At 41.8% G+C, this 26,005-nt stretch overlaps 1 protein-coding gene and 1 long non-coding RNA gene across 3 annotated transcripts in view; one reads left to right on the forward strand and one right to left on the reverse strand.

Moving 5' to 3' along the window:
- The window catches only part of GAB2 (GRB2 associated binding protein 2), a 150,029-nt gene that overhangs the window by 111,012 nt on the left and 13,012 nt on the right, over positions 1 to 26,005 (reverse strand). The gene's annotated exons all lie outside the window — the stretch shown is intronic.
- On the forward strand, positions 9,581 to 19,725 carry LOC116666393. The gene is made up of 3 exons (XR_004323215.1): positions 9,581 to 9,662; positions 18,039 to 18,042; positions 19,715 to 19,725. It is a non-coding gene; the product is annotated as an uncharacterized LOC116666393 (long non-coding RNA).

Below are 26,005 nucleotides of genomic sequence, written 5' to 3' on the forward strand. Positions count from 1 at the left end.
TAGATGCAGAGTGAGACTTGGATATGTGAATGTTGGGAAAAGCTTCCCAGGTGATAGTGACTTAATAATCTTACAAAATAGAGATTTGTTTCAGAAAGGGAGCTTAGCAAAGCAGCAGAAGAGAAAAATAAAACCACAGATAAGTAGAGAGACTTGCCAGTGGCCAAAACGCCACTAGCAGGGATAGAAGTAGAATCCAGCTTACTGGATCTCCAATTTCAGAAAGTTCTCACTAGGGAAAGTCTCTCTCTCAGTGTTCCTTCTTCTTTAGCATTGACCTTTTCTTTATCAGAAATTCCCCGAGGGGCCCTGGCTTACTAAGTGCTAATTAGATTTCCTCCACCTGCTCCGGGATTTAGAGGGCAGTGCTAATGCAGTGCCCTCCTCAGCTAACAAAGCCACTGGCATTCCCGGTATGCAGGGGCTGGCCTCCAGTCCTTTAGTCAACAGCAATTAAAGGGCTCCTATCCAAAGCCCTAAGGAGGAAGACAGAGAAGGGAGGGGTATTCCTTAGTCCAAAGAGTCAAGTCCAGCCAAAGACTGGGGCTGATTGTTACTGAAGAGCTGGGTGGAAACAGGGAAAATTCTGGGAGGTAGGAATGGAATCTGGGTGAGGCAAGCAAACTAATGGCTGCTCATCACCCTTCTCACTCCCCTAAGGAATGCTATTGTCGTCCAGATTGAGGGGATAAAGATTCGGAGGGACATGAACCCTCATCTAAAAATAAGTTATCAAGAAACATTTTCCTCTCTCTTCTTGTTTCAAGACACAGGTCCAAATTGCTCAGCCAAGAATGACAAGTCCCCCACAATTCTATTTCTCCCTATCTAGGCATCATTTAGTGAATGTTCAGCCACTAACTAGCAAACAGTCATTAACTGCCGTGTGACTCTACACCAGTCATAGTTTCTCTGGGTTTGATTTTTATCAACTCTCAGAGTTGATTTCAAGATCAAATGAGGCAAGGAATATAAAAATGTTTTCTAAACTATCAAGTGGTATAAAAGCTTTAATACAAATGATAATACAAATTCAAATTCAAACATTTATGGAGTTCCTAGAACAGTGCTCATATAGATTTGGTGCACAGATATTGTAACACAGATATTAGCTGTTAGAGACACAAAAACAAATCAAACAGAATTCTTACCTTTGTGGAAATCACAGATAAGGTCTCCAAAAGAATATGGAAAGAATATGGAAAGTACTAAGAAAAAGTAGCACAAAGTGAGGCATAGGGAGTAATTTATCTTGCTACTAAAGAATAGGGTTGCTGATTATCAAAAACCTTCTATGGTCATCGATGGTAAACAGAATAGTAAAACTGAGGGTGAGGGTATGGAGAAAATACAGTTGTAGAAGAAACTCATATGGGACCTTCTCATAATCCCCCACCATATCATATTCATTAACATCTCCCTGCCTTTCTTCACAAAGTTTTTTTTATGAGAAATTTTAAAATTCTGTCGATCATCCAAGAAATATTTAAGCATCTATTGTGTGCAAGATATTATTAAAGATACAAAACATTGCAAGGCATGTCTCTGATACCAATGAGTTTACCATCCAATAAGGGAGAAAAGTCAAAAATAAAAATTACAATGCTAAGCCATATGCCATGCCTCAAGGGTCAAGGGGAATGTTACCCTATTTCTGGAAGAGTTCCAATTTGTACAAAATAAGTAAGAGAAGCAACAATGGACTCTAATAGAAGCTGGTATTTCAATAAATATGACTACAGTAGTCCACCCCTCACCCCTTTACCTCTGGTTTCACTTTCCACAGTTTCAGTTATCTGCAGTCAACTGTGGTCCAGAAATACTAAATGGAAAATCCCAGAAATAAACAACTTATAAGTTTTAAATTGTGCACCATTCTGAGGAGCGTGATGAAATCTCACACCATCATGCTCCGTCCTGCCTGGAATCTGCAACCATCAACATCGTCTGCTCCTGACATCCAAACATTGACATCATCATGGCTTGATGATTCAGGACCCCCCGAAGCAAATGATTCTCCTGACGTATCGTCATAAGGTCAATAGGAGCCTAATGCTATGTCAGAATGCCTGTGTCACTCACCTCACTTGATCTCATCGTGCAGGCATTCTATCATCTCACATCAGACATAAGAACAAGGGTGAGTACAGTACAAGAAGATATTTTGAAAGACCACAGTCACATAAATTATAGTATATTATTATAATTGTTCTATCTTATTATTAGTTATTTTGTTAATCTCTTACTGTGCCAAATTTATAAATTAACCTTTATTACAGTTATGTATGTATAGGAAAAAACGAAGTGTGTGTGTACATATATATGTATATATTTTTGCTTCATTGAATTTTTCAGCATTTTTAAATTTAACATGCACCGTTTAAACAAAAGTGATAACCATTCCTTCAAAAAATAAAACAAATGCAATTGATCGGTGTATGTTGATATGGAAATATCTCCATGGTTTATTTTATCTCATAGGGTCGTGGTGCATATTAATCATAAGAACTTACAACAGTGTCTGGCACATAAGCACTCAAATATTACATATTATCTTACTGTTAAGTGAAATGTAACAAGGAGCAAGACAGGGTAAACTGGGCAAAGGTTAGTAGTGAGAAAGATATGTATTTTTCACCGAATACTACCCTGTCCAGGTTCCTCAGAAAATAGAACCTGGGGCTTATCAGGTGTTGAAATCTCAGAGCAGAGGGAGGGGAAAAAGATTAGTGAGGCAGGGTAGGAAGGAAAGCAAACACAAGGCTGTGCATTAACAAACTGGCTACAGTTTAACATGAAAACACAGCCAATTGCATGATCATTCAGAATGTTTCAGGACGGAAGATACAGAACTACTGTATCTAAGAAGAGTGTATGTGAGTGGGGGTAGGGGGAATGGGAGGAGAAAGGCAGACAGCAAGCAGTTTATCTGCTGGTTCCTTTCCTTCCCCAGCAGAGGTGTTAACTGCCCCCCCAACCCCCCACATCCAGGCTGTGCTACCCAGCTCCTCTGGCAGTCTCTGGGGAAGAACACACCCTACATCTGAATCTGGAAGAGATCAGAGGAGCCAGAGCCTTCCTGGGTCTGGTCAGATGGAGTTTAAGGCCTCTGAGTGGCCGTGGCTCTCTCCACAGTGGGCACAACAGAGACCTACCAGAGCCCAACCCTCATCCAGGGAGGCTGAGACGTCCAGCAGTGCTAGGAAATGAGGAGATGAGGCAAAAGCAGCGGCAGCTGAGACTTGTGCAAGTCTACTAGGGAGGCAGGTAGAACCAAGGGAATCTGCGCAGGTACATAAATGGAGTCCCGTACAACTCATACACTTGGGTACAGAATGGACTTGCCCCACTTACACTTGCATTATAGACATATATTTTTAAACATCAGAAGAAACTGTACTTAGTCTATACTCAGTGGCCTAATGGAAAGAGCAAGGACTTGGAGACAGACAATCCTATCCACCTAGTACTTGCTGGGAAACTTTGGGTGGGTTGCTCATCCGTATGATCAGGATATTACATGGTTATTGTGAAGATTAAACGGGCTCAGGTGGCTAAAGCAGATGTTCGGCTCTGACGGACATGGCTCTGCCTCTTACGTAAGAGAGGCTGATTCTTTTCCTTGCCTCATTGGATCCCTTCTCCAGGAGACCTCAGATCACACTACTAACATCATTCTGCTTAGTGTTATTTATACTTATGATCACTCCTTAGGGAGGAAGTTACTATTTGATTCTCTCGCGTCCCCTTTTGGGGCCTAGCACAGCTATCTATGCTCACATTTGGGGCTGAGCACATGGTTGCTGAATGAGCCAGAACTCCACACACCAATTCTTAAGGGAGATACATTTTCATATATCTATTAGTAAAGTCACTTGAAGGACCCATGAGACTTCTTAAACATAGTCTGACATCTGTTCTGGCTAGAAAGGTAGAAAAAAAAAATCAAAGGCTTTGAAGTTAGGCAAATTTGCATGCAAATCCCAGCTGGCATTCCCACAAGGGTGACATCTGGGTAAGTGACACACAGTCTCTGACACTTCAGTTCCCTTAAACATAAAATTAGGATCCTACTGTATTTAATAAGGTTATTGTAAGGATTGAAATTGCATAATACAAACTCTGCCTGGCATGGTGTCAATCTATGCCTTAGGGCACTCTCAGCCTCCTGCCTACACTCTTGCCCTGACCAAGGCTGCTTAGTCCCACAGCTCCTAAAAGGTCTCATCCTTTTCCGAATCTCTGAAGTACTTTTCTGCAGGAGAGACACCCTGTGAGCCCAGGTGAGGGAGTGGTGTATGCAGCTGTATTGGTGACAGTTTCTTTCCACTAGCCTAGAAGGTTCTCTCACTCATTTGACAGATACACATCCCACAGAGGCTCCAAGGGGAGGACACTTGAGCAATACGAACAGCATCCTTCTACGTTCTTTCTTTTCTGAAAACTTGCAGTCAGAGAGAATAAATGGCCTATTTTCCTTTCTAGGAAAAAGAAACTACTTTGAAACACTACTGGGATCTTCCAGAATATTGATTACCTTCATTGCTAGTGTTGTCACTGAAGATTATACAGAGAGCAGCAAAAGGGCAGAGTCAGCAGGAGTTCACTCCGTGTGTTGGACCTTTTGGTACAAGCTGACTTTTGGAGCACCACCGTGACGTCTCCATTTCAGGTAGCAGCAGAAAGAGAAGAGCTTTCCCAGCTGTTTAGGGATGAAAGTCACCGGCAGCAGAGACAGAAGGAGCCTAGGTCCCTGAAGACTCCATGGGTCCATTTTGCCAGCCCTGGATTCTAATCTCTGAATTTCCCTTACCTGAAAGGATAACCCTTGTATGGTTAGGCTGCTAGAGCCAGGGTTCTCTTACTAGCAACCAAACAGTTCTAACTTACTGAATGCTGGTCCACAGCGTGGGCAACATACACAGGAAAATCACCAGTTACGGGTATCTGAGCAACTCTTTAGCAAATGTTCCAAGTTGCAACAAAATGGCGTTTTTTGTTGGTTGGTCGGTGGAGTAGCAAAGAAGAGGTTTCTACCTCCTCTTCTCACTCAACACACTCGCGCTACATGTCAGCTCTGGGTCAGGCTTTGCACAAAATGCCATCTTCTGTAGACAAAGTGCTTCCACACTAGCCCCTCTCTTTCAGCTCTCAGCCTCCCGCCTTTTCTTTAGACCTGCCAGGGACACCTATGGAGGTGCGGAGAGAGCAAGCACTTCCGGGACTGCTGCGACAGATGCGGGTTGCGGCTGCAACCACAAAGGCCATTGGTAAGAAAGACATCCAAGTATTAGTTGACAATATGGTAAAAACAACAACAACAAACAAACGAACAAAAACACTATTTCAAATAAATTTGACCGGCCCCTTAAGGTTCAACAGTGGGTACTTAAATTGTGTTATTCCCTAGGCCAACTCTACCTCCTAAATAAAAAACTCTTAAAAAAGAACGTAAGAATTCCTCATTTTTCAGCTCCCTGCTCAAAGAAACTCTTAAGCAAAGAAAGGGACAAAATGCCAGCTAAAATGGAGAGACATGGTATGTGTAACTCGAATACACCCAATATAAGTGCCTTAGTCCTGGGCAGAATGGCATTTAAAGACATTCTAGCAATCAAAGGTTAAAGAAAAAAAGACTTCCAGTTTTTACTTGCATTTCTCAATGGGTATTAAAAGCAGTCAAAGTCATAACCCACACTTTTTATCTTCACTGCATCAGTTACTACAATTGTTCAGGGTCTCACACTCACCAACCTTCCAAACCCGGTTTTGAGTTCACACTTTCATCTTTCATTTCTTTTTAATGGAGATTCAGTGTCTTCCTGATTTTTACATTTTCACTCCATTCAGCTTATTAGAACAAAGTGGAGTCCTGGGAGAAGACCCAGAAAGCAAGAATCTGTCCACCTGAGAAGCCAGGGAGAAAGTTGGGGGTCGGCGGTAACAGTCGATACCGATGTGAAAAACTTTTTTCTGTTATACACACTATACACAGAGCCAGATCTAAAGCTGCCAGGTGGTTGACTCCCTCTAATCAAAATAGGGGGCCTAAGTCATGAAACAAAAAAAGGTCAAAGGTTCTCTGTGATCTCATGACCTCGTCATCCACTCTCAAAGAAAAGCAAAATTTTAAAGACCAGGGTCTACCACGCCATCTTGTCTATATCAGAGGTTTGTCTTTTGTTGTGCCATTTCTGAACTCATTATAAAATTATGTCTGTGTAGGACCTTACCGTCCATGTTGACAAGCACATAGTACAATGGAAAGACTTGGCGGTGGGGGAGACCTGAAGTCCTAGGTTCTAGACCCAGGTCTGCCACTGAATAGATACGCAGTCAAGTTATTATACCTCACGAATCATCCATTTCTTAATGTATAAAATGATGATTCTTTCAAATTTTACTGTAAGCCCATTATCTGCTAGGCATTATGCTGAACGCTAAAAATACAAAGATGGATAAGAATATCCCTATCTTCCAGGTTTTGATATTCTCTTGGAGTTGGAGACAGATCGTACGTAGTAATAATACAGTATGGTAAGTACCATAATGCGAGGATACACACAGTTCTACAGAAGTATGACAGTGAGACCCATTACTCCAAGTGGGTGGGCAGACATATCAGGGACCAAGGAACTGAGAAAGAACGTGCTGGGGATTTATTAATTCCATGCATACAACAGGCAGAGGAGTGGGGAGGGGAACACATGCCAGAATGCAGTTGCTAAGCTGGATCTCAAACCAAGAATGGATCAAGTCTATTCAGACATTGTGTTAGTTGCAACATGTGATGAAAATTCTATTTCACGCACAGGGACATGCGTAACAAAGGGAAGACCATAAACCACACACTTTCCAATATTAAGGTATTTGAATTAAACAACTATTACAAACTATTCTCATCCGTCATATTAACCTTTTGAAATTAAAGGCTGCTGGTATTCATTTTGGCTTTGAAGTAGTCTGACTTTTGTCTTTGGATCCAGATACAGTTTGAAAAATTCAAGGTTTGCTTCTGAAAATATCTTTTCAGCCTCACTGACATGGGGATTGTTTTTGTTGTAAAACGCTTAATATGGAAAAAGCACTTACTGTAAAGCAAATATATGGTAAAATTACAAGGACAGATGCATAAGCAGACCATCAATCACTAAATAGCTTAATAGCGTATGGAAGTATCATTCCAAACGTGGCCACTGATGCAGAGACAAAATCTTGAGATATGTCAATTACAAATGAGTTTCAGATCCAATCCTAGAATCAGGAACTAATCTGAGCTAGAGAGAGAGGCAGAGAAAGGGCCCTAGACCTTGGTCACCCCCAAACCTGTGAAGCTTCTACAGCCAGTAAGAGCACTGTGTCCTTCCATATCCCTCTGTGACTCAGTGACTGATGCAGCACACACAGTGCTCTTCACAGTATCTCTGGGGGCTTTGCAACTCTGAAACCCTGCCAGGCTGTCCTAGCTCTTCACTGAGGAAAATGTATTTCATTCTGAAGCCACATACACAGACTCTCCTACCACATATGTTCAGACTCCTTACGTCACCCTTCTGTGCAATCACCTTCGCTACCTTGGAGGAAGTAACTTTTGTGCACTCCAGACTCACAGTCACCCCCAGTCTGACAGATCTGACAACGGGAAGCTTATTCAAACTCATGTGTTTAAAAGATCAGTGTGTAGGTATTGTAAGGGAACACATGGGGGAAATGTTAATAGTAGGTGTGTGAACAGGACCAGACAGGCAGGGAGACTGTTTCCCCCTTAGAACTGTGCCCCCTGGATCATAATTAGTGTATTTCTGCCTTAGATTATCATACTAAAACGGGTTTGCTTCTTTGAAAGCTAAATGCATACATCCCAATATTGATTAACTATGGCCACTTGTTTTACTGTTCAGCACCATTTGGGGAAAATTGTTCTTCATGCAATGCAAACATGATTCTGGGTGGGGCTGCCACTCTTACCCCTCCCCACCTATCAGGGGAGTGTCAGATGGAGAACATGTGGCCCTGGTCTGACCTACCAAGTTCTCCAATCCCTGGACACAGCCCTTGGTCTAGAGGTGGAACTATGTAATCCAAGCTGTCAGGTTCCTTCCCCCAGGGTTTTTCAATTTGGAATAGGGACCATGACTTTTAGGTCACAGAGACGAGAGGACTGGAGGCTGTGGTGACCTTCTTTCCTATCACCTAGAGGAAATAAATTCAACCATCAACAAGCAGTCTTAAGACACAAGGAGAGCCCTGGAGGCACTGAAATGATTCTGGTGTCCCAAGCCCCCAGAGCTGCCCAGGTATCTAGAACATTTCCTTCAATCTTCTGAGCTTCCTTAGAACATTTCCAGTACATTTCTTTTCTTTCCTTCTTTTTTTTTTTTTTTTGCTTAAGTTTGTCTGAGGTAGTTTTTATCATTGATAATGCAAAAAAACCCTTAAAACATGAATTTATATTTTATGCCAAACTTTCTGCAAGGTGCTTTTCGAGCTCCCATTCCATCATCACAGCAGCTCCGACAGGAGGTCACTGGTTCTTTCTCCATCTTCACTCCAGCTGCCTATCTTACAACAGTGTGAACCCCTTTATAAGCCTAGGGTCATAGTACGGGATTGGCAGTCACTTCCTGCCACCAAATCACACCCACACCCCACACCAACTACAGTTTACTCAGACTGCACCTCGTAGGTCACATGCTCGACCCAAAATAATCACAGTGGCCAGGGGCATGGAACTTGCTGACTGGCCAAAACTTAAGGGTGGATGGAGCCGGCAACCCCAGAACCACACAGATGTCTTAACAGAAATTTAGGCACTGCTAGGATGGAGAAAGGGGGAAATGGACTCAGGGGAAGCAATCAGCAAGGGTTCACGACATCCTCAAAAGGAAAACCAGAATAAACAAGTCCTTAAGATTACTAAGATTTCTGAAGCATCTGATCAATAACTCCTTCTGCTCACATTACTTTCTATTGTGATCTCATACTTCTTCAGTCTAACTTAGGACTGTCTTCCTTCAGAGGCTTCAGCTATCCTCCCCAGGGAAGCTAGTTCATTTATCAGTGACTGTCTAGACTCTGTAAACACTCATGTGTACCAAATTGAAATGCTGATTTGGTAAGATTATTAAGAGATCTCAAGACACTTTCTAGAAGCTCTAACACTAAAGACCTGATTAAAAGCATGTCCCACTTGACTCAATGAAAATGTCGTTGGCTGTCTCCTTGTCTTGGCTTCCTCTTTAGCAAGCATAAACCTGAAATAATCGGAAAATAAGAAAGGTAAGGCTTTCCTTTAGGAAAGGGTTTTATTACCCACTTGATCAACAAAACAGATTTCCCACTGGTTGGACTGAAAACAGTGAGCAAATGGATTTTTTAGAGAAGTTTCTGATAGAATTTAATGAGAAGATGATATAGACTTCTAGCTCTTGACTGGGATTCAGGAGACGTGGCTTCTAGGTGCAGTACTCAAATGAACTCACTTTGAGATCTGGAGGAGACGGAACCTGGGTCTGAAAAGCTGAACAGAGGTCCACTGTTGACCTTCAAGGTGAGAGGTGTCCCACCTCACATCATGACTGCCATCTCTGAACAAGATCAGTCCTCCCCTGAAGCCTCATTTCCTAACTTACGAAACGAGGGGGCCGCAATCCACCTCATTAGTCTCAACAGGTGATTGAAGTTTAGCTGTGATTCACACGTATTACCTGAACTTGAGTATTTGAAAAGAATATGAATTCTGCAGTTGTGGAACACAGTGCCATTTGGGTGTTTCCAGTTTTTGGCAGTTATGAATAAAGCTGCTATAAACATTCTTACACAAGCCTTTTTTTATTTACATTGAGGGATACAACTATAGTTGAGTCTTGCATTTTTATCCAATGTGACAATCTCTCAGTGTTCAGTTCATTTATATTCAATATATTTATTGATATAATTGGATTTTAGTAGACTTTATTTCTGTTTGTTTCTCATTTCTATTTTCTTTTAGTTATTCAAGTTTTTTTGTTTTTTGTTTCTTTTTTGGCTTTTAACCCCTTTCTTTCTCTCTCCCTCTGCTCCTTTTCAGTGCTTGTTTTGGAGGTTATAATATATATCCTAAACTCATTATGGTATGTCTTGAATTAATATTATATCAGTTTAAATAATAATGCAAAGAAAGAAAGAAAATTTTTTTTAGATTTAGTCACGTATTTATCATTTCCTATGCCCACCCTTCCTCCCTTCCTATAGAATTAACTTTCCATCTGGTATCAATTCCCTATATGAATTATTTCGTTTAGCATTTCTTATACTGTGAGTCATCTGGTACCAAACTTTGTTTTTGTTTTTAACCTGACAATGTCTTTATTTTGCCTATATATACATGAAATTTCACTGGATATAGAATCTAGGATGTGGTTTTCTTTGTTCAGGTCTGCAGAGATGTCATCACATTACCTTCTGGCCTCCACTGTTTCTCGTAAAAGCTGGCTGCCATTCTGGTAATGCGTGTGTACACGTGTTTTTCCTTCTGGCTGCTTTTCAGATCTTTTTCTTTATCTTTGTTTCTAGCAGTTTGACCATGATGTGCCTAGGTGTGTTCTTCTTTGTGTTTGTACTGCTTGGAATTAGATGAGCTTCCAGGATCTGTGGGCTGCTGCTTATGATAAAATGTGGCAAAATTTCAGCTAGTATTCCTTCCAAAATATTTTCTGTCCTACTATCCCCTTTTCTCCTCTCTCTCCCCACCCTGCTTCTTCTTCTGCTAGAACTCCAATTATACATGTGTGAGTTTTCTTGATACCATCCCACAAGTCACTGAGCTTTCTATTCATTTTCTTTTCAATCTTTTTTTCTGTGCTTTGGTTTGAATAATTTCTCTTGATCTTTCTCCTGTTCCCTGGTCTTGTCTTCTTTTTTTCTTCTATGTTCTGTTAATTCCACCAATTTATTTTTTAATCTCATATTTTTGGTTCCAGAAATTGCATTTGTGTTGTCCCCCCCATAATTTCCAAATCTCTACCGAAATTTGCCATCTATTCACCTACTATGTAAATTTTTTGCTATGGATACCAACATAGTTACCATAGTTTCTTTAAAGCTTTTGTCTGCTAATTCCAATACCCAGGTCAGTCATCTATAAAACTGTTTCTTCTCTTGAGTATGGACATTTTCCAGTTTCTTCACATGTTAAGTAAATTTTTAAAAAATTATGGTTGTGATATTTTGAGGAGATTCTTGATTCCATTATCTTTCTCTGAAGAGTGATTTTTGTTTCAGCAGGCAGTTAAATTACTGAAGGATACCCTTGAACTTATAGAGGCTTTATTTTATGTTTTGTTGGGACAGGCCTACTTTGGTACTGCACTTAGCCCTAGGGTAATGCCCTGTGCCTGGGGGTTTAATCTTCAATTCTAAATTGCAGCCCTTCTAGGGTTTCAATGAAAAGCTTGAGGTCTTTACCATACCCACCACCCCTCACAAACTGGCAGGTCTCTAACTATGTATGAAATCTTACTTCCCCTGTGCTGGGCAGCAGCTGATGTTTCAGACCAGCAATTTCAGCCTTCCAGCTCTTGTTTCCTCCCTGGGTCCTGAAAGTCTTACTCTTCAAGTACAATTCAAAGGTCAACCAAATATTTGAGGGGTGTTTATACATAGACTCTGTTGCTCCCCTCTTCCAGGAATTTTCCTTTCAATTTCTAGTCATTTTTGTCAATCCCAAATTCTACAGGCCAAGAGTACAGCTTTCTATTTGAGTTCTGGCTACTCTGCCTTGTGCATATGGGGGAATAACACCTTCCGAAGAAAAGCCACATAATGGTGGCTCTCACCCACCTTTCATGTCTTTCCTTTATTTTAAGAGTGACTTCAAACAACTGTTTTTACGTATTTTGTTTAGCACACATAAATCATCCTCAATCTAGACATACATAATAACAGTATGAAGAAAAATTGCTTGAGGCACTCGAACCATATTTTAATCCATCACCTAACCACTTAATTCCTTCATGATGCTTGTTTCAGTCTTCCCTCACTCACTTACTATGAAATTCCTCACCAAGGCTCAGGTTTTCTATCCCTCCGTCACCCCTCTGACTCTATCTCCTACCACAGTCTCCTTACTGGGGCATCTCCAGATGCTCTTTGAACACAGAGGCTTTGCCCTTGCAGTTTCTTCTTCCTGAAATCCCTGTTCCAGGTAACTGCATGGTTTCTTCCCTCACCTCCTTTCAGGTTTTGCTCAAATGTCCATTTCTCAGTCAGAGGCTTTCTCTATCTTACTTAAACCTGTACCCCATACACACACATTCCCTACGACCCTTCTGTGCTTTAATTTTGCCTTCACTGCATACCCTCCTCCCACCCCTCACCGCACAAATGTAAGTGCCAGTATCAGGCACCTTGTCTCTCTTATTTAGTTTCATGCCCAGTGTCTAGGATATTGCTTCATATATAGTAGGTATTTACTAGATATTTTTTCATGAGTAAGTACTAGTTTTTATTATTCAGGTATGAAGTACCTTCTTCAAAGGCAGGGAACTTCTTTTACTCTGCTGCAACTCTAGTACCTACCATTGAGGCTGTAAACACAGTGGGGACGTAACTGATTACTGAGTTAATTTAACATGATCAGGTATAAGGCAGCACTTAAACACTAAGTGACAAACAGATATGTTTTATGATGTCCTCATTAGTGGCAGTTATTGCAGACATTTTGCTAGGCTATACTGAATTCCTAGTAGTTATCTTCCACTCCTACGGTGATTTACCCTTCTAGCCAACACGTATATCTAATATAGTGAAAGAGATCGGTGACAGTGAGTATCTAGGCACTGGCAGTGTAAGATAATAACGATAACTAATTTGGGGAGTGGAGGACAAGTTAGAGTCAAAAGGCTAGACAACAATAAAGATGAAAGTGGAGGGGGCAAGCAGAATTAAAAGCAGAAATTTCTAAGAATCCTCAATTTTAAGGAGAGGAGGGAGTCTTAATTTAGATTTCAAGTAAGGAAACTGTATAAAAAATGCAATGAAAATCATTAAAATAATAGAAATAGGATGTGTGAATTCCAAAGCATGGCAGGAAGAGAGAGCGAAATGAAGGAAACCAGATCAATCCAATGGAAGGGAGGGGGAAAGAAAGCAGGATGAAATAAGATGCCCACAAATGTACCCAAATATGTCAGTAATCACAACAAATAATTACAGGGGTCTGGGGGAAACTCTAGATAAACTGGTCAAGGAGGGTCTCTTTGAGGTAATGACATTTTATAATAGCAATCACTTCTACAGAACTTAACCATTCTAAGTGTTTTACATATAGTAACTCATTTAATCCTCACAACAACCTAATGAAATACTATTTCTCCATTGTATAGTTAAAGAAGTTGGGATACAGAGAAGTAACTACCCCGAGGTCACAGAACCAGTAGGTGGTAGAGCCAAGATGTGAGTCCAGAGTCCACGTTCTTAACCACCTGGCTATGGTCCTTTAAGATACTAGCTGACACCAGGAGGGTGAGAAGGAGCCAGACAGGTGGAGGGTGAGATATCCCAGGCAGAGGGAAAAGCAAGTGCAAAGGCCCTGAAGTGGGGAAGAACTTGGCTCTTTCAGAGAAGAGAAAAGAGGCCACTGTGGTGTACGGCTGAATAGTAGTGCAAGATGGGGCAGTGTGGTTTGCAGCCGAATCTGGGAGGCAGGACAGGTCACAGCAAGCAGTTTCTCTGATTGCTACTATGTATGTCAGAGACTGAGCTAAAGGCCTTATACTGACTTTACACTGTATCTTTTCTTAATACGACTGTCCCGTGGTAGGTATTATTTTTCTCCCCATTTTGTAGACATGGAAAGTGAGGCTTAAAAGACTAAGCACATCTGCCTAAGATGCACAGCTATTAGGCAGAAGAGAGAGGATTCAAATCAGGTAGGTCAGGCTCCAAAACGCAGTCCTGCAGCCACAACCACGCATGACATCAAGTTAAGCTAAATATAATCATTTGTCCAGGAATAGCCTCTGCCTTCCTAGAAAAGCACCTGGCTATATGCAGAAGATGCATGCAGATTTCTGAGAGATTCTGCTGAGGAATGCAACTTGGAGAGAAATGCTACGTGCTGTGGGACCTCAGATCAGGACTACCTTGTCTCTGGGCTTAGCTCTGACCGGTGAAGCCAAGGTGTCTTGTTTCTTGCCTTTGTCTGGCCTTCTGGTTCTAACCAAAAATCTATATTTCAGACTCAAATGTCCCTGTGTTACTTCTCATTTGTTGCCACTGAGGAATGTAACTTTTAGAGCCTCAGGTGGGCCCTGGTGTCCTGTGTTAACCTGTGTGTTCTATCTCTATGTCAGGCAACTAAGTATAGTCTAATGACCTTGGGTCCTGGTTAAAGACAAGACATGAAGAGCCAAATGTAACAAATGGAGAAAGAGGTGGTTCCAAGATAATTAATTATAAGCCATGCCCCAAGGATGCAGGGAAAAGGAAAGAGGGCAGGGGAATCAGCCTGCTCTGGAAAAGCTCATTCTTGGGAGAGCTGAGCCTGGGGGTAAGCAGCAGGGGAGAAGATCCTCTTCCATGCACCTTGCTTTTCCTGCGACTTTTGTCTTGACTTCTTCCCTCCTTCCCTCTCTCTCTACTTAGACAAAAGTCGATGATGAACAGTCAGCTAGCACAACTGGAGACAGGTGACCCAGGAGCTCTTAGGCAAAGAGCAAGCTCCAGTGGCCTCTTCAGGGAGGAGACAGGACCTGTTCTGCCCCATTCCTCAGGTCACAGGCTCCAGATCCAGCTTCCCTGCTATATTTTTAACATTAGCAGACATTCACATGAGGTGAATAATGCCTGTGCCCTGACCTCATTTCAGAAAACTAGTGATCCTCAAGAACACAAAGCAAGCCCCGTCTTAGACAGCACTGGGGACGGAATTGTTCTGATGCTCTATGGCGTCTGGACATATCTAAAATATAAACACCCCTGTCTGGCAACCAAAGATGCGAACTCCTCCAAGACTGCAAGGGAAGGGGCAAGAGTGAATTTTTTTTTTTTCGTGAGACCACCATTCACTCTGACCATGGGCTAGCCCTGCAAAGCACAATCCACAACCCTGCATCTGTGTTTGGGCTATAACCAGTAGGAGGGGAGACAGTGAGGAACAATAGAAAGAACATTAACAAAACCAGAAGTGCCAAGTTCCAGGTCTGTCACTGACTGGCCGTGAGGCTGTAATGGAGCTGGTCTCTGAGTCTCAAGTTTCTCCTTCTATTAAGCAGGCCCAAGGAGTAAGCAGTGAAGATACACTGGAGTGCACTATAAATGTTGATTCCTCCTGTCGAAAATATGACTAAGAGAGGACAATATAGGCGGAGTGCTTACTAAATGCCAGGCACTATTCCAGGCACTTTGCAGTCACTTTCTCAATAACTGCATAGGGCAGGCATTACTATCTCAATTTTACAGATGAGGAAATAAACTCAGAGAGGTAAAGATACTTGTCCAAGGTCACAGAGTTTGTAAGTGGAGGGTCTGGGACTGGAACCCATGCAGTCTGACTCCAGGAGGCATATTCCTTATTTCTGAACACTGGTCCTGCTACTTCTACCACTGTCTGACCTTCAATAAGCTACTGTATTTCGGTAATTCTAAAGTCCTTTTCTTTTTTTCTTGAACACTTTAACATCAAAATCAGAATGTTTATTACAGTCAAGCTGCAGTCAGGACATAGCTGTCAACAAAGGTTTACTTGGTTGTCATTTCTGGTGGTGTGACTGGACCAGTCAGTACAACCCTGAACAAACAATGCAAGGTCCATTTCAGGGAGAAATATGAATCTCAGCAGGTGTAAGATGACTTTGTTGAGATCCCCAGGTAAGATCAAGGAAGTGCTAGCATTGAAAACTGCTGCATCTGTGTCAGTGACTTGGGAGAAAATTCTGAAGACAATGATGAAACATTTTTAAGGAATGTTGTACCGTCAATGCTCTTGATGACACAAAGGAGTTGCTGGGTCAGAAAATACAGATAATGAGTCAAAAGGTGATTCAAAGCTGGAACTGAATATCAGGAAGTTTTAGGAATCCTTTACCAATGTACTTCGCTTATAGTTTCCTTCTTGTGTATGCCAGAGAATGACACGCTAAATCCATGTCCAAGTAAGTCTAAGGGCACTCTTTCAATAAAGCATTTTTCTCCTTAGTGGTATATAAATAGTATATACTTAAATACATACCGCCTCAGACTCAAGGAACACTGAATGATAACATTCCTAAGGCCTCATTTGAAAATTGGGATGATAAAATGCAAATAAGACACAGCGTTCAAAGGTCCTCTAAAACTTGATCTAAACCTATGTTTTCCACTCTTGTCTCCTGGCCACTCTTTCAAATCGGTTACGCACCAGATTATCACATATGTGGTTCCTTGAAGATTGCCTCCCTCTTTTCACTTCTTAAATTCTTTCTTCCACTGAAAATTTCCCATCCCCCATTCATCTAAGACCCTTCATTTACTAATAGGTGACTTTGAATAGTTTCTTTAATCTCTAAATTCCTCAGTTTTCTTATCTCTGAAATGGGAATCTAACTTTAACTTTGATTTTTGGATTTAATGAGCATGTAAAGTGCTTAACACACTATCCAATTAATTTGTGGTCAGGCAATATTATTGGTGTCTTGAAGATAAGTTTCAAAACAGTGGATTGGTCAAAGGCACACAGCATATTTAACAGCAAAGCCAGAATAAGAACCAAGACTTCCTTACATACAGTCCAGGATTCTCTTTAGGTTAAGAGAGGCTTAAACCATCCCTCCCTTATTACCCTCAAGGTTGCTAGATTGGTGAGCAAGGTTCTTCTTTTATTTTCCTAGAAACCTGCTATTTCTCTGCTTCCTTTCCCTATATCAGATGTCCTAAACCTGATACTAAAAGGAAGAAGACATGAAAAGGGTTCCATGTTTGAACATGTTTGACCTTATGTAAACAAGTCCAATGGGTTTATCAATTCAGTCTTCAGTGTGGTTATGTACATAGAATCTCCAAAAAAAGAGAAATACAGTATGGAATGTTTCCCAAATATTTGATCACAGAACCAAAGACTGCTGTATCACACACATCAGGTCAGGCCATTAAAAGCTGCGCACACACCTGCACAGTTCCTGGGCCCCTAGAGGGTGAAAGCTCTAACTCCTTAACATAACATGTAAGAGTCATTAAAACTTGGCCCCATCTACCATCTAAATCCCACACTCCTCCCTCCTATCTGCTCCATTCTGATCATTCCAGCACGTCAGGGGCCAGTTTCACAAAGTGTTTTCTCTGGCTGAAATATCTTTCCTCTCCCCTTCCAGTCCAACTTTTGCAGGTCCTTCCCGACCTAGTGCATACAAAACGTCACTGAAGCCTTCTCTGACAATTCTCACTCAGTTAGTTGTGCCCTCCTCTGCTCTCTCACGGCACTTTGTTTATGTCTGCGTTGCAGCACTCTTCTCAGTGGAGCTCAATTAGCTATTGATTGATTGATCGATTTCCTTCTAATCCAGGCTGCTGGAGGACAAGGGCCGTGCCTTTTACGTCCCCAGGGGAAGCGTTCTGTAGGCACTCAGTGAAAGCCTGCACTGCCTCAGCCCTGCTCTGCTGGGGCCTCCGTATTCCAAAATAAAGCTCTCCTGGATCCACAAAAGGGAAGACTCAAGTTATGCCTTTTTTTCTAGTGCCACTGACAACAGAGACACTTGTATTTTTAGGCCTAATGGACTTTACAAGAACAACAATTCTGGAAGTCTCGGTGTACGGCACAGCCCCCTGCATAAAGCTAAGTCACCACGCATGGAAGTCAGCTTGGTCCTCTCTTTTCACAGTCAGTGGTAATCAGGGGCCTCCTTTAGACTTAGCCACAACAAAGCCTATTTTTCTAACAGCTCAAAGCACTGGAAAATACTGTTCCTCTAATTTTAATAACGTCACTATAGTTCTGGGAGCAGAAAACATGTATTTTATCTGTGGCTACAAGGAATTGTTATTAGTAGGCAATTACAGGATCCACACAGCAGACATTATAGGATCGTATGAGATCAAAACTAGTGGTTAAGAGCCATGATTCTTCTATTCTCAGTGAAAGTATTGTGCTTCTCAGATTCTCTAAACTAACGTCTTTCAAAAAATTACACTTAACGTAACTTTGGTCTGACTTTAGAAACAAGCTTCTGGAAAAGGCAGCAAGTGTTGTAGGGAATCCTACCATTTCCGTGTTAAGTAGGAATAAGATACAGAATTCACTGGTCCAAACACTGAAGCATAAAAAAGATCACAGCTGGAAGAAAGTAAATCTACTTTCTCATCTTTCCCTCACAGCAAAAGGCTCTGAGGCCCCAGCTACTCCTTTTTTCACACGGTTCCCTCCTGGTTGTCTTCTCTAAATGGATTCGCACTGGTCAAAATTTTAAGATACAATTTCTGAAATATGCATTCCTCAAGTCTGCGGTACATTATTCTCTCTCTTCACTGATACCAAACTTAAACTGACCATCACATTCCCAAGCTCTCATCAAGTTCCTATTACCACGGTATTTCCCACTGGGCTGATCAGAATTAAGTTCACAGTAATAGTGGTCTCTCAGTGAGTTTAGAAAGCAAAGTTGTCAGTATGGCCAGAAAAGGACATGTTGAATTGCATACTTGTTACACAACCAAACTCCAAAAAATGTCGGTTGAAATCTGCCATCACTCTGGTATCCTGCCACTGTCAGATTGTGTAATGTTAGCAAAGACATATCCACAAAGTAGCAGCAGAGGGAATTAAAATGGAACGAAGAATTTACCCACAATCTGCCAGCTACCCCTTGTAGAAAGGAGGCTCAGAGAGATTAGATAACTTGTCCAAGGTCACATTCTTATTAAACAGTAGAGCCAGGATCCAAACTCATTTGTCTGACAAGAACATATGTATAGAGAGGCCAGATTGCTCAGGGTCAGAATCTGTTTCCTTTCTTTTCTAATGGAGAAAACTTAGCACACTTCCTAAATCCCCTATTCCCCACTTCCTTAGCCATAAAATAGAGAAAATAGAAGTGCTTATCTCTTAGGGCTGCTGTGAAGATTAAATGAGATAACACACAAGAAGTGCTCAGAACAGTACCCCATACATGTATGAACAGAAAAATTTATCTGTGAATAGGCAAATCCATATATATGTGTATATATATCTGTGTGTGTATATGTACACATATATGGCTCACAATATATTTTTCGAAAATAATTTATCTAATCCTCACTCAACTGCTCTACCAACCTTGTACCCTCAGAGCTATGGATATGATTAGAGAACACAGCTTCATAGTAAGTAATGCACAAGTCCTGCTTACTTTTGCTTTGTTAAAAAAAGAAAAAGTTAACTCTTACCTTGCCTTAAACCACACTTCCTTGGGTGCAAACAGAAAAGGGAGGAAGTCCACATAACACAGAAGTAAACTAGGGACTTGGTCAGAAAAGAATTTTCCTCTTACTATCAAGCTGAAAAGCCTAAAGAGGTTAATATAATTCAACTCAACAGTCAGTGGGTATCTATTACACATATGCTCTACAGGTGGCACAAACAAGAGCACCAGACTTGGTCTTTCCTTGCTCTCAAGGTCCTCCGCATCTCGCAGGAGAGAGGTATGGACACCACCAGCTCCTCGGCAGAATGTGCTAAGTGCTAGGCCAGGGTTTCAATCAACATGCCCTGAGATGGGAGCAGGGAAGATCACATTTTACTGTGGGGGAAACATCTGACACTGACATAGGGAACAAGTACAAGTTCTTCTCCGACTTTCTTTTGGAGGCTCTGATCAAAGGGAAGTAGCTCTCCTACTGTTTTGATTCTGTGACTTTATCAAAAATTAAGAAGCCACAGAACTTGATGAGTTCCAGAGAATACAGTCAGAACTGGATATACGCTCCTCTTAGCATCCTCTATAATATTTTCTGCCCTATTTTAAAAGTAATTTAAAAACTGACTCATAAATACAGAAATAGTACATGAATATATTCTTCTCATAAAAAAATTCAGACAAACCATTTGGCAGTTCCTCAAAAAGTTAAACACAGAGTTACCATATGACCTAACAATTCCACTGGGTGCTTTAGAAGGAATGGGATGGGAAACTGATTTCCATACAAATCACCCAAGTATTCATTTTAATTATCACATTAAACTTGTTAAACAAAATGTGTATGTTCACACAATGGAATATTCAGAAAAAAAGGAATGAAGTACATAAATGCTACAACATGGATGAAGCTGGAAAATATGATGCTCAGAAAAAGAAGCTGGACATAAAAGGCCATGTTGTATATGATTCTATTTATATGAAATATCCAGGGTAGGCAAATCCACAGAGACAGAAAGCAAGAGTGGTTGTCAAGAGCTCTGGAGAGGAGGAAACGGAGAGTAACTGCTTGATGTGTGCAGAGTTCCCCCTTGGGTGAGGACGTTCTGCAGTTAGATAGTGGTGCTGGTTAGAGACAACTTTGTGAATTATACTGAAAATCCTGAACTGTATATCTAAAAATGATGAATTTTATAGTATGGGAATTATATCTCAATAAAGTTAAAAAAAAAAAAAAGAAATGAGACATCATAAAGTTGAAGCCCCTTTGACCATCCCTCCCACCCAAGCCCCATAGGTTAGCAATGTTACCAGTTTCGTGGGACTCCTTGTTATAACACTTGTCCCTCACCATGCCTAGCAGAGGTCCCTGCACCCAGCAGGCATTTTAGGCATCTGTTGCACAGTAACTTCCTACAAGGATAAGATAACGCTGTTTTGTTCTCTTCAGGACAATATAGATCCCTTTGTATCCACCATCACACAAATTCATCTGTTTAGGATCAGGCAGCTTTAGAGAGACAGTTTACATTAACACCATGCACATCAGGTGCAGTAACAAAAGAGCATAGCACTTACTGGCTCAAAGCTCACCAGACACAAATCCAGTTAATAGAAAACCCTGATATGGATGTTCCTGCAAATAAGAAGCACATCTTATTGGATGTGCATCTGTGCCCTTGGTTTACAAAGGATATGGAATAGAAACCGAGCTTGGCAAGGCTATGACTTTGGAGCCTACAACAACAAGCTGTAAATGAGTGATTTCTAACTTGGTCAAATCCATCTCAACCGAAGCCTTAGACAGTCTCATAAAAAGACACACACCCAGAACACTGCAATATTGTATTTTTAGACTTTTATTTTTGCAGAGGTTTTAAATCAGAGAGTTCACAAGGTCCCATGAATTAACTTCTCAACACACACACCTGGGACCCATCCTTCAGGGGTTCTGACTCACTTAGAGCAGAACAGGCTGGCATCTACATTTTCTAAAGCTCCCAGGTCATTAGAAAACAGTGTTAGGAAGAGTGGGGTGGGAAACTGGTTTCCATGCAAATCATCTAAGTGTTCATTTAACAATCATGTTAAACTTGTAATAGCTGCCCATCAGAAGACTGGTAGCATAACCCAATTTTACTGAAGAGAAAACCAAGGCTCAAGGATTCACTTTTTAAAGTCAGCCGCAAAGACAGGGCAGCACTGAAGTGTTCTGACTATGCCCCCACACCAGCTAGTCTGTAACTAGTTTAAGTCATTTTACCTGGGCCTCAATATAATGGAGAATAATTGTTATAATACTTTTGAAATACGTCCTAATTTGTGTTCCCTTGTTGACAGAGCAGTTTCTCTTCACCTGCTCCATCTATAAGGTGTCTCCTTACTTGTAGCTAAGCTTGAATTGGAAAGGAGGTTGTGACATAGCAGAAGCCCTCGCCATGGAAGGGGAAGTGAAAGAGAAGCCTGCCTCTTCCCGCCTTCTGGGGAGGGAAAGGGGTAGAACAGGTAAACAAAGACGGTCCTCATTCACACACACCATCCCCATGAACACATTCCTTCTTGTCACCGAAACAGGTTCCACTCAGAGAGCAATGGAACTTCAGAAATACTGAGACTCCAGTTTCCCATACATAACACAGCGGTGGGCTTCAGGGTGCTCAAGTTCAACCTTCCACTCTGTGTCAATATATGTTATGGGAGCAGGGGCTCAGATGTAGCAGCAGTAGGAGACCAGAAAGATGAGCTTGGGGCAGCACTGCTCACTCCCTAAAGCCTGAGCACGGCATTCGGGGCATCTAGAAATTGCTAAGAGACTGGTGGACCAGCAGAGGTCTGTGGTTGGAGCAGTTCTCAGTGTACAAGGACTTTGGGACACATGTCCAGCACCACAGCACCCATAGTGCGTTGCCTCACATCACTCCCAAAGGACAGACAGACCCAGTTACAACTCAACAGACAGCCCCAGGACACATTTCAAACTGGACAACGAAGAGAGGACACCACACAGACATCAATACGGATAGCCACACAGGTACCCTCTCCTCTCCGACCCCTACAAAGAAGAGAGAGTAAGCATTCTCCTGAAGCAGCCAGTAACAGGAATTAAGTATCAACTATTTGCCAGACACTGTTCCAGGTTGGTGAGGATGGCAGTTTAAAAAAATGGCCACAAATTCTCTGATGTTCCATCTACCAAGAAGTTGGGAGTCTATCTCCTCTTTCCCTGAATCTAAGGGCCTGAGATTCCTTTGACCACTGGAGAATGGCAAAAGTATCACTGTGTGACTTCTAAGGTGAGGTCATTAAAAAAGGACATGCAGTTTCCATGTTGGCCTCTAAGATCCTCACTTTTATGGCCCCTGAGCCACCATGTAAGACATGGTCTGATTACTCAGAGGCTGCCATGTTAGGAGGAAGCCCATGCTGCATGTAGAGACCACAGTCAACAGCCCCTGCTACGCGGAGCCTTTGAGTCATCCCAGCCATTGTGACAGTTACATGAGTGAACACCGTTTCAGACGATTCCGGTTCCCAGCAGTTGAGGGACCCTTTGCCATTCAAGTCTTCCCAGATAAGGCCCCAGACATCTGGGAGCAGAAACAAGTCTCTGCCGTGCCCTGTCTGAATTTTTGACCTATGGAATCTGTAAGCAAAGCAAAATGGTTGTTTTACGCCACTAAGTTTTGAGCATGCCTTATCACGTCCAAAGATCTATTACCAAGCAAACGTCACTGGAACAACAGATGGGAACTGACAGAGCAGAAGCAGATCAGTTATATAAAAAGATAGGAAGGGCTATTTTCTTTGATCGTCTAAGCCTGGTTTGAGGCAAATTGCTACCTCTTGCAAGAGACTAAATACATTGTACTACTCTTTTGATTGTTACGAATATCTATTTTATCTACAGCTGTTATAATAGAAAATGTCTCAATTATTTGGAAGCCTCTTAGCAGTCCAAAAAGAATATGGGTTAAGACACCACTCTACTGACTAGATTTTCAGCATGTGGCTGACATTCCCATGATGCCATTCAGAGTTGTCCATGAGCCCATGTTCCTTGGTGCACAGTATACAATAGTCATTCAGTAACTTTGCAGAATGATTGACAAGGTCTGAGGGTACAGGGGAGGGAGATTTCAGACAAAGCAAAGGGATCATGGTAATGAAGATGGGATCCTGGGGAGAACAGATGGGGCCACTTGAATCTCATGCTTCATCCTTCCCCATCCACATACCTTCTACAACATTCACTTGCCTATATCTTTAGGTCATTAGTTAAGCTGTTCTCATTACATGAAATGTTCTCCCTTCTGCTTGATGAACTCCTACTCTTTCTTCAAAGCCCAGCTCCACTGTCATTTTCTCTGTAGGTTCTCTGATACTGCCCCACTTTGAATGAAATTAATCCCTCTACTCAACTCTCCTGCAACACTCTCACAACCTCCATTATATTCAGTAAGTTTAGATGTCCATTTTCCTTGATAAACTGTGAGCTACCGGAGAGGAAGGATGATTCCTACTCATCACCTTACCTCCTGCTTGAGTGCCTTTGTGCCAAACACTAGAGGTCAAAAAAAAAAAAAAAAATTGCTGCCTTTGAGGAACCCGTGTAATTTAGGGGAGAGCTCTAAACACACAGACACACAGCACTGTCCTCAGCACTGTACAGAGGTATGGCGGGATGATGTGGGCAGACACATGTCCTTCAGGAGGACAGAGTAGGTGACATTTGAGGTGGTCTTGAAACTGAATTAAGATGAGAAGCCTGCATGGGGGAAATCTATGAAGTCAGAGCTAAAAGGTCTCAGAAGGGAATGGCACCACAAGAGGAACGTCTGCTCAGGTCTGGTCATTGTTTCCTGCCCTACTGCTGGAGAGTCCCTGCTCAGGTCATTCCAAGTTCCCTTTTTTCCACACCCAAAGCCACTCAGGCTTCCCAATTACATCAAAAAAGCACCTATCATCTGATCAAGCAACTTGTTTAAAAAAAAAGTGTCTTTAATATATGAAAATATTCAAATCAGTAGCAATCAAAGAAATCCAAATTAAAACTAGGAACTACTTTTTACCTGTCAAATTGTCAAGTATTTTAAAAGACTGTACTACTTGTTACCAAAGAAAAATCAGGTATCAAAGAAGAATCAGGGAAACCAAAACTCTATCCTTTCTGAGAGGCAATTTCATATGTTAACAAAAACTGTGCAAACAACTGCACGCTTTGAACCAGAAATTCCATTTATAGGAATTTGTCTGAGGATAAAAGTCTTTGCTATAAAGATCATCACAGCATTATTTAAAATAGTGGAAAATAATACACTACCTAAATGTCCAACAACAGAAGAGTCAAATAAACTCGGCAATGCAATAACTAACAGTTACCATTTACAGAGTGCTTACAATGAGACTGGCATTACCATTGCAGCAGAATTGGCAAATAGAACCCACAGCTAAAAACAGAGAGGAGGTAAGTTCTCCACAATGTAAAGAAAGCAGTCAATAACTTAGGTTGGGCTAATTCAAGAATTTATTAAGAAGCTATAGTATGAAACCTTTTAATCCAACCATCATCCGTGCCTCTGCACTGCCTGTCCCCCAAGACAGTCGCAAAAGAGTACAGATGGGGAGGGGAACCTCGGGTCCCTTGACCTAGTGGGTTGTGCTGTCGTGTGGGGTGCTGCTCTCCCTAACCCCACAGTGAGCTCCTCTAAGAGAATCAGTTACAGAGAACAGGAGTGTCACTCACACTCACACACAGAGAGAAAGAAAAGAAAAGAAAAGAATCGGGACAAGAATTTTTAAAAATTGTAATGCCTGGTAAATATCTGCTCAGGCAGCTGATTTACAGGTCTGCCCTGGACCATTCTGGGCAGGGGAAGGAGAAATCAAGTGAGAAGGGGCAGCAATGCTATTCTCTCACTGTTTGGCATGGATATGAGTCCCCTCGGTCAAGTAGTCTCACTGAAACTGATGGCCTTAAGCCCTCCTGACAGGTCCCCACCCAAGAGGGCTGTCCACTGGGCACAAGTGGACCCCAGAGATGGGGTACCCAGAGAGAGGGGTTGGCCTAAAAGAAGGTTGGAGACCATGAGTGGGAAAGCCTATCCTCTAAAGAACTCACAAGCATGGGGAGTGCTCAAAAGCAGTGCTGGTCAGGCAACCAGTAAAAGCCATCATGGAGGACCCAACAGCAGCTATTTAAGAAATGTTTATCCCTGACCCTCTCTCTCTTGCCAATCCCTACACACCAGAACCACTGGAGCCTAGGAGAGAGCAGGGAAGAAGTACCCCAGACAAACCATAAGTCCTCCCAGCCCGACACTCTCCAAGGTGAGGAAGAGGGAAGAGGAATAGAAAAGTAAACCAAACCTACCTTTTCACACTTCACATCCCCAGAGCCACAAGTCTGGGCACTAACAGGAGTAGGAAAAGCTTTCAATTAGATATGGTGAAATTTTACAATGGTGGACTTCCAATAACCCAGCGTGACCAGAAGGTTGTGGATTCTGGCCAAGGTATCATCAAGGGATGTGTCCCCTAGAGGAGAGGGAGATTTTGACAAAGTGTAGTTGGAAGTTCATAGTTTCCCCTCTTGGAGTTAAAATTATTCAATTAACTGGTTAAAGTTACCATTCCACTTCACAAATTAGGAAATGAAAGCT

Source organism: Camelus ferus, chromosome 10 (genome assembly GCF_009834535.1).
Source record: "Camelus ferus isolate YT-003-E chromosome 10, BCGSAC_Cfer_1.0, whole genome shotgun sequence".
Lineage (NCBI taxonomy): Eukaryota > Metazoa > Chordata > Mammalia > Artiodactyla > Camelidae > Camelus > Camelus ferus.